General features: G+C 39.1%; 1 pseudogene; it reads left to right on the top strand.

The window, feature by feature from the left end:
- Positions 1-4101: 4101 nt before the first annotated feature.
- On the top strand, positions 4102-4303 carry LOC114224860 (uncharacterized protein C9orf85 homolog pseudogene; annotated as a pseudogene).
- The last annotated feature ends 4133 nt before the right edge of the window (positions 4304-8436 follow it).

Here is an 8436-nt window from a genome sequence, read left to right as displayed (position 1 = left end):
ACAAAACAAGCAATCCAATTTTAAAATGGGCTAAGAACTTGGATAGGCATTTCTCCAAAGAAGACATACAAATAGCCAATAAATACATGAAAAGATGTTCAACATTACTAATCATTAGGGAAATGCAAATGAAAACCACAAGATACCACTTCATATGCATTATGATGGCTAATAAAACAAACAACAACAACAACAATAAGCCCAGGAAATAACAAGTATTGACAAAGATGTGGAGAAATTGGAATCCTTGTGTATACTGCTTGCAGGAATGTAAGATGGAGTAGCTCTATGGAATATAGTATGGCAGTTCCTAAAAAACTAAACCTAGAATTACCATATGATCCAGAATTCCACTTTTGGGTAAATACCCAAAAGAAATAAAAGCAGGGACTCAAAACAAATATCTGTACACTCATGTTTATAATTGCATTATGTTGGTGCAGGGACTCATGGAGGTGGAGAGGGAGTTGATGAGTTAGTGTTTGTTGAGTACAGAGTTTCAGTTGAGGAAGATGAAAGCAGGTTCTGAAGATGGATGGTGGTGAGGGCTGAACAACAATGTGAATATATTTAATTCTACAAAACTATATATTTAAAAATGGCTAAAATGATAATTTTTTTGTACATTTTACTATAAAAAGGGAGGGGTAAACCATCCTAGAAGAAAGCTATTTCTATTTTACATAGAAGAATTGAAGATCTGGGAGTGCCTGGGTGGCTCAGTCAGTTAAGCAACTGCCTTTGGCTCAGGTCATGATCCCAGGGTCCTGGGACTGAGTCCCACATCCAGCTCCTTGCTCAGCAGAGAGCCTGCTTCTCCCCCTACCCCCCACTCATGCTCTCTCTCTTTCTCTCTCCCTCTCTAAAGTGAATAAAATCTTAAGAAAAAAAAAAAGAAATGAAGATCTGTGAGATAATTTTCACAGTTAAGGACATTCAAATTGCAAGTTTGAGAGACCACCTCTAAAAATATATTAAATTAAACCCACCCCAAAGAAAGACCACAATAAGATGCCCATGTCATACCCATTAGGGATGGCTATAATCAAAAAGTCAGCTAATGTAGAGAACTCTGAATTCCCACATGTTGCTGAAGGGAATGTAAAGTGGTGTAGCTTCTTTGGAAAATAGTCTGTTTAATGGCAGTTCCTCAGATGATTAAACAGAGAATTACTATATGACCCAGTAATTCCACTCCTGGATGTATAGCAAGAGAAATAAAAACAAAAAATTTGAATGCAAATACTTTACCAGCATTATTCATAACAGGCCAAAATGGAAACAACCCTATCTATCAATGGTTTAAGGATAAACAATATGTGGTCTATCCATGCAATAGAATATTACTTGACCATAGAAAAGAATGAAATAATGATACATGCCACAATTTGGATAAACCTTGAAAACATGCTGAGTGAAAAAAGCCAGGCACAAAACTCCACATAGTGTATGAGTCCAATCATATGAAGTCTAGAATAAAGGAACTCATAGACATGGAAAATAGATTAGTGGTCACTTAAGGGTAGAGGTTGGGAGGAATGGGAGGATAGGGGATTATAGCTAACGGGTGTAGGGTTTCTTTTTGAGGTGAGGAAAATGTTCTGATTCTTTTTCAGCTTTATTGAGGTAAACTGACAAATAATTGAAAATAAAAGAGTATATGTTTAAAGTGCACAACATGATGATTGGACATATGTATACTTTGTGAAGTGATATCATAATCAGGTTAATTAATATATCCATCACCTCACATGGGTACTTTTTTCCCCCCCTTTGTAGTGACAACATTTAAGGTCTACTCTCTTATAAAGCTTCAAGTATGGGGCGCCTGGGTGGCTCAGTCGGTTAAGCATCTGCCTTCAGCTCAGGTCGTGATCCCAGGGTCCTGGGACTGAGTCCCACATCGGGCTCGAATCTGCTTCTCCCTCTACCCCTTCCCCTTGCTTGTGATCTCTCAAATAAATAAACAAAATCTTAAAAAAAAAAAAAGCTTCAAGTACAGTATAGTCACCATGCCTTATATCACATCCCCAGGGCTTATTCATCTTGTAACTGAGGCTTGTACCCTTTGACCAGCATCTCCCCATCTCCTCCCCCCCAACCCCCCCAGCTCTTGGTAATCACTACTCTACTCTCTGTGAATTTGATTTCTTTAAAATCAATATTCCACATACAAGTGAGATCATGCAGTATTTGTCTTTCACTGCTGGCTAATTTCACTTGGCATAATGTCCTCTAGATTCATCCCTGTTGTTGCTGATTGTAGGATTTCCTTCTTTCTCATGGTTGAAGATGTTACATTATATGTAATATATATGTTACATGTAGTTTGTTATGGTTACAGTTATAGTTATATATAGTTATTAATGGTTATACACACACACACACACACACACACACACACAATCTTCTTTATCCATTAATCTGTCCATGGATGGACAGCTAGATTGTTTCCATATCTTGGCTATCATGAATAACATTGCAATAAACAGGGGAGTACAAATATCTCTTTTGAGATACTGTTCTTGTTTCCTTCAGCTATATACCCAGAAGTGGGCTCCCTGGGTCATACAGTATTTCTGTTTTGAAAAAAATTTTTTGAGAGATAGAGTTAAGCAGGGGTGGGGGGCAGAGAGAATCTTAAGCAGGCTCTATGCTCAGCGCAGAGACCAATGCAGGGCTCAATCTCATGACCCTGAGATCTGCACCTGAGCAGAAATCAAAAGAGTCTGACACTTAACCTACTGAGCCACCCAGGCGCCCCTCTATTTTTAATTTTCTGAAGAGCCCCCACACTGTTTTCCATAGTGGCTTCACCAATTTACATTCCCACCAACAGTGCACAAGAGTTCTCTTTTCTCCACATCCTCACCAACACATTTTATCTATTTCTATTGTCTGTTTTATAAAAACCATCCTAACAGTATGAAGTGATATCTCACTGTGGTTTTGATTTGCATTTCCCTGATGATGAGTGATGTTGAGCACCTTTTTATGTATCTCTTGGTCATTTGTAGATCTTCTTTGGAGAAATGTCTTTCAAGTCCTTTGCCCATTTAAAAATCTGATTATTTGATTTTTTTATTTATGTATTTTGGATATTAACGCTTTATCAAATACATGGTTTGCAAATATTTTTGTCCATTCTGTAGGTTGCCTTTACATCTTCTCAATGGTTTCCTTTGCTGTGCAGAAACTTTTCAGTTTGTTGTAGTTCCACTTGTTTGTTTTTGCTTTTGCTGCCTGGGCTTTTGACATCATATTAAAAAAATCACTGCCAAGACCAATGTCAAGGAGCTTTTCCCCTGTTTTCTCCTAGGAGTCTTATGATTTCAAGTCTTACATTTAAGTCTTAAATTCATGCTGAGTTCATTTTCATGAGTGATGTAAGACAGGGGGCCATTTCCATTCTTCTGCATGTGCTGGTCCAGTCTTCCCAACACCATTTATTGAAGAGACTCTCCTTTCCCCACTGTGTGTTCTTGGTGCCCTTGTCAAAGCTTAGTTGACCATATATGCCTTGGTTTATATCTGGGCTCTCTATTCTGCTCCACTGGTCTGTATGTCTGTTTTTATGCCTGTTCTGTACTGTTTTATACAAGTTTTACAACATAGTTCGAAATCAGGAGTTGTGATGCCTCCACCTTTATTTCTCAAGATTGCTTTAGCTATTTGGGGTCCTTTGTGATCCCATACAAATTTCAGGATTTTTTTCTATTTCTCTGAAGACTGCCATTGGAATTTTTATAAGAATTGCATTGAATCTGCGGATCACTTTGGACATTTTAACAATATTAATTCTTTTACCCCATGAACACAGGGTATCTTTCATCCACTCATGTCCTCAATTTCTTTCATCAGTGTCTCATTATTTTCAGTGTACAGGCCTTTCACCTCCTTGGTTAAATTTATTTAAGTATCTCATTGGTTTTGATGCTATCGTAAATGGATTGTTTTCTTAATTTTCCCTTCTGAGTTTGTTAGTGTATAGAAATGCAACTGAGAGTAACGGAAGCATCAACTCTGTGAAGGATAGTTGCTGGTGTCTTGGTCTTCCTGGCATCTTTACTGCCCTCTGGTGAGGCTACTGTGGTTTCTGCAATGAGCTCCCATAAAGAGAACATAGTCTGTTCCAGGCCTCAGGCACCAGGACATGCTTAGCTTCAAAAACGACAAGTTGGATAAGAGTGTCCAGACCAAGAAAATTAAGGCAAACCTTCATAATGGAGTATGTCAGCACTGTAAAGAAGTTCTTGAATGATGTGCAAAACACAGCAAATACAAACCATTTTCAAAGCCTTAAAAATGTGTTAAATGTTTACAAAATGAAGTATTCTTATAACGTGCAGACCATGTGTCTGTGAATGTGAAGTTCGCGCAAAATGTGTAAAAAAAGAAGATACCATTATTCTGTTTAATAAAGAAACAGAAAAGGGGCATCTGGCTGGCTCAGTTGGCAGAGCATGCGACTCGATCTCAGGTTCATGTGTTCAAGGCCTATGTTGGGTGTAGAGCTTACAGAAAAGAAAGAGAAAGAGAGAGAGAAAGAAAAAGACAAAACATATTGAAAATAATCTAAATTCCAACCATAGAAGAAACTGCAGAAGAAATGAAGATGATTTACATTTTGAAATGGAGCTATACAGACACAGATGACAATAAACTGATTAATATAACTATATTAAAATTTGAAAAATGAAATTCTGACCAACTTTTGATTTTAAGGGTTTTACAAAAAACAAAAACAGCAAAAAAACACAACACAACACTGCTAAACCCTAATGAGGAAATTGGAATAGCCTATAGAAAATAGGCAAAATTTATACATGGACAGTATAAATTGTGTATGATATTTGAATAATTATAAAACTTTCATCCAGAGTTTACTTATAATAAAGTTCAAAGTAGCATATGTTAGAATGAAATGAACATTGAATGCCAAAACGAATATGAAGCATTGTATTGTAGTTCGTGGGAATTATTTAGAAGAATAGACTACCTAACAGCAAACTAAGCCAGAAAAGCAAAATGGAAAATGTGGGTGTACTTGCAAGAAGGGGTCCTGTTGACTCGGGGGTTTTGGGTGCAGAGCCAGAAATTTCAGTGGGAGGTAAACCTCTTACTTGGGATACAGTTTCTCTAGACAGAAATCTTCCAGTCCCCTAACTGGTGTCACAGTAATACACCTGGCTGTGAGCATGGCAGGGGAGGAGTTTGTGGAGTGGAGTGGAAAATGCCAGTGAGGGGTCTTACCATCCTTTCTGTAGAGTCTCAGGCAGTCCCTCCATTTTCATGATCGAATCTTAGATATGTTACATCTGGGGTTCCCATTTAGCTCTTTAGTGTGCTTTTCCCCTAGAAATTGTCTTTTCTTCCCATGAAGCATAGAGAGGTGGTATCCTGTCTATACGTCAGGTTTGTGAAGGCAGTCTGGAGTCTAACTCTTCTGTATAGGAACTTTCAACCAATTCTTGTGGCTTTCAGCCCACTCCTTACTCTCACCTTCCAAGGAAGTTGGCCTCTCCAATTTTAGAGCCTTTCCAGAATTCTGAGGCACAAATGGTCTTGCTTCATGTTTGGCCTTATGTGGCTTATACCTGTTTATTTCTTTACTATCATTCTGACTTGGTTTCAGAAGGAAGCAGAGATAAATGTGTGTGATCCATCTATAGTTAAACACATGATAAACATGATAAAAACCAATGGTCTCCTTTTTTTTTTTTTAAGATTTTATTTTTAAGTAATCTCAACACCTGACATGGAGCTCAAACTCACAACCCCAAGATCAAGAGTTGCATGCTCTAACAACTGAGCCAGCCAGGCACCTCCCCCAATGGTCTGCTTTTATTTATTTTTTTAAGATTTTATTTAGGGCACCTGGGTGGCTCACTCAGTTAAGCCTCTGCCTTCGGCTCAGGTCATGATCTCAGGGTTCTGGGATTGAGCCCTCGTCAGGCTCCCTGCTTAGTGGGGAGCCTGCTTCTCCCTCTGCTCTTCACTCAGGCTCTCTCTCCCTATCTCTGTCTCTGTCTCTCTCTCTCAAGTAGATGGATAAAATCTTTAAAAAAAATACAGGATTTTGTTTATTTATTTGAGACAGAGAGAAAGGCAGAGCGCAAGCGGGGTTAGGGAGAGGGACAAGCAGACTCTGTGCTGAGCATGGAGCCCAACATAGGGCTCAGTCTCACAACCCTGAGATCATGACCTGAGCCAAAATCAAGAGTCAGATGCTTAACGAAATGAGCCACCCAGGCGCCCCTTAAATTAAGAGAGAACATAGCTGTGCCTACCCCCCTGGAAATTTTAAATGATAATCTGCAAGAAAAAATCAATTTACTTGGTTTTACAGGAATATACCATTATTTAATGTGAACTATACACACATACTATATGCCTGTGTTTTATGATCCATGTAATATATGGTCACTTTACATAATTGAACTATATTAACTAGTAGTGATGGAGTGAATCCTGACATAATTATGCAAATACTAGTCCTTAAATAATCCAAATAGTCCTGGGGAAAAAATTATGAAATCCCTATTGGAGGGACGTGGTGAGAGCCTTATAAAAGCCTAAGCTGCGGGCGCCTGGGTGGCTCAGTCGGTTAAGCGACTGCCTTCGGCTCAGGTCATGATCCTGGAGTCCCGGGATCAAGTCCCGCATCGGGCTCCCTGTTCGGCAGGGAGTCTGCTTCTCCCTCTGACCCTCCCCCCCTCATGTGCTCTCTCTCTCTTTCTCATTCTCTCTCAAATAAATAAATAAAATCTTTAAAAAAAAAAAGCCTAAGCTGCCTAATCTGAAAACAAAATAAGTAAAAATTAACCCTCAAAAATTTACTCATAAGAAAATTCTAGCACCTGGAACAGTTTGAATTGATTTTTGACAATTTATGACTTCCTTCCGTTTCTAAGAACCCATTTAAAAGATTAATAACAATTGTCAGGCTAAAGAAAAAAAAAGAACACAGTCTAGCATAGGCTATAGTTTACATATTACACATATAGTTTACCCTTTATTTTTTTTTTTTTAAGATTTTTTATTTATTTGACAGAGAGAGAGACAGCCAGAGAGGGAACACAGCAGGGGGAGCAGGAGAGGGAGAAGCAGGCTTCCCGCCAAGCAGGGAGCCCGATGCAGGGCTCGATCCCAGGACCCTGGGATCATGACCTGAGCCAAAGGCAGACACTTAACGACTGAGCCACCCAGGTGCCCCAGTTTTTTACCCTTTAAGGAAAAAAATAAACCCAAGGTGAAGGGGGTACTCTGTGAGCTTCAGATTTGAGGTCCAGAGTTCCTGTCCTCTTTAGCTATCTGCCTATTTCCAAATTTCTGAATATAACCTTTGGCAATGATCCTGCTGCCTTTAGCCACCCTGTGGCTACAAGAACTTCTGGTCGTCAGAACTGCCTTTAGGGAGGAAAAAAAAAAAAAAGAACTGCCCTTAGAAACTTCGAGGGTCAGAGGTGATCCTGGAGCCCAAGAACACTCTAAAGGGCTCTCCACAGTCACAAACTAGTCCTGTCCATATATTATACAACAACAACAACAAAACTCCAGAAAAACTGTGCTCTTTTCATAGGCACTAGGTCCTTTGCAGAGGTAAAAATACAGTACTGTGCCTTATCCATGTGAAATACTCCATAACCAATCACTTGGAATTGGGAGTGAATGAATCAGATTTTCTTTCCAGAGGATTTAATTCCAGGTAGTAAAACTCTGATTCGTGCTTAAGGTATAAATAAAACACTACACTTGGATGCAGTGCTCTTGCTGACTTCCTTTCTCAGAGTTCCGATCCCAAACTGCATTGTCGAGCTCCAAAGAATCTAAGTTATTTCCTTCACTTTGTTTATCCTCACAAAACATTACAAAGGGGTAGGAAAGCATGATTCCACATTTTAAATTACCCTTAAATGATCAAAACTCAGGCGAGAATAGTGATTACTGAAATTGAGTGATGTTTATCACTCGGCATCAGGGAAATACAAATCAAAACCTCAATGAGATACCACCTCACACCAGTCAGAATGGCTAAAATTAACAAGTCAGCAAACAACAGATGTTGGCAGGGATGCGAAAGGAGAACCCTCCTAAACTGTTGGTGGGAATGCAAGCTGGTGCAGCCACTCTGGAAAACAGTATGGAAGTTCCTCAAAAAGTTGAAAATAGAGCTACCCTATGACCCAGCAATGGCACTACTGGGTATTTACCCCAAAGATATAAATGTAGTGATCCAAAGGGGCACGTGCACTCCAATGTTTATAGCAGCAATGTCCACAATTGCCAAACCATGGAAAGATCCTGGATGTCCATCAACAGATGAATGGATAAAGAAGATGAGGTGTATATATACAACGGAATATTACGTAGCCATCAAAAAAAAAAAGAAATCTTGCCATTTGCAATGACATGGATGGAACTAGAGGGTATTAT

The sequence above is a fragment of the Eumetopias jubatus genome, unplaced genomic scaffold (genome assembly GCF_037043125.1).
Source record: "Eumetopias jubatus isolate StellerSeaLion01/CBP00866 unplaced genomic scaffold, mEumJub1_p1.0 scaffold_2, whole genome shotgun sequence".
Classification (NCBI taxonomy): Eukaryota; Metazoa; Chordata; class Mammalia; order Carnivora; family Otariidae; genus Eumetopias; species Eumetopias jubatus.
This window is presented reverse-complemented; position numbering and strand designations above follow the sequence as displayed.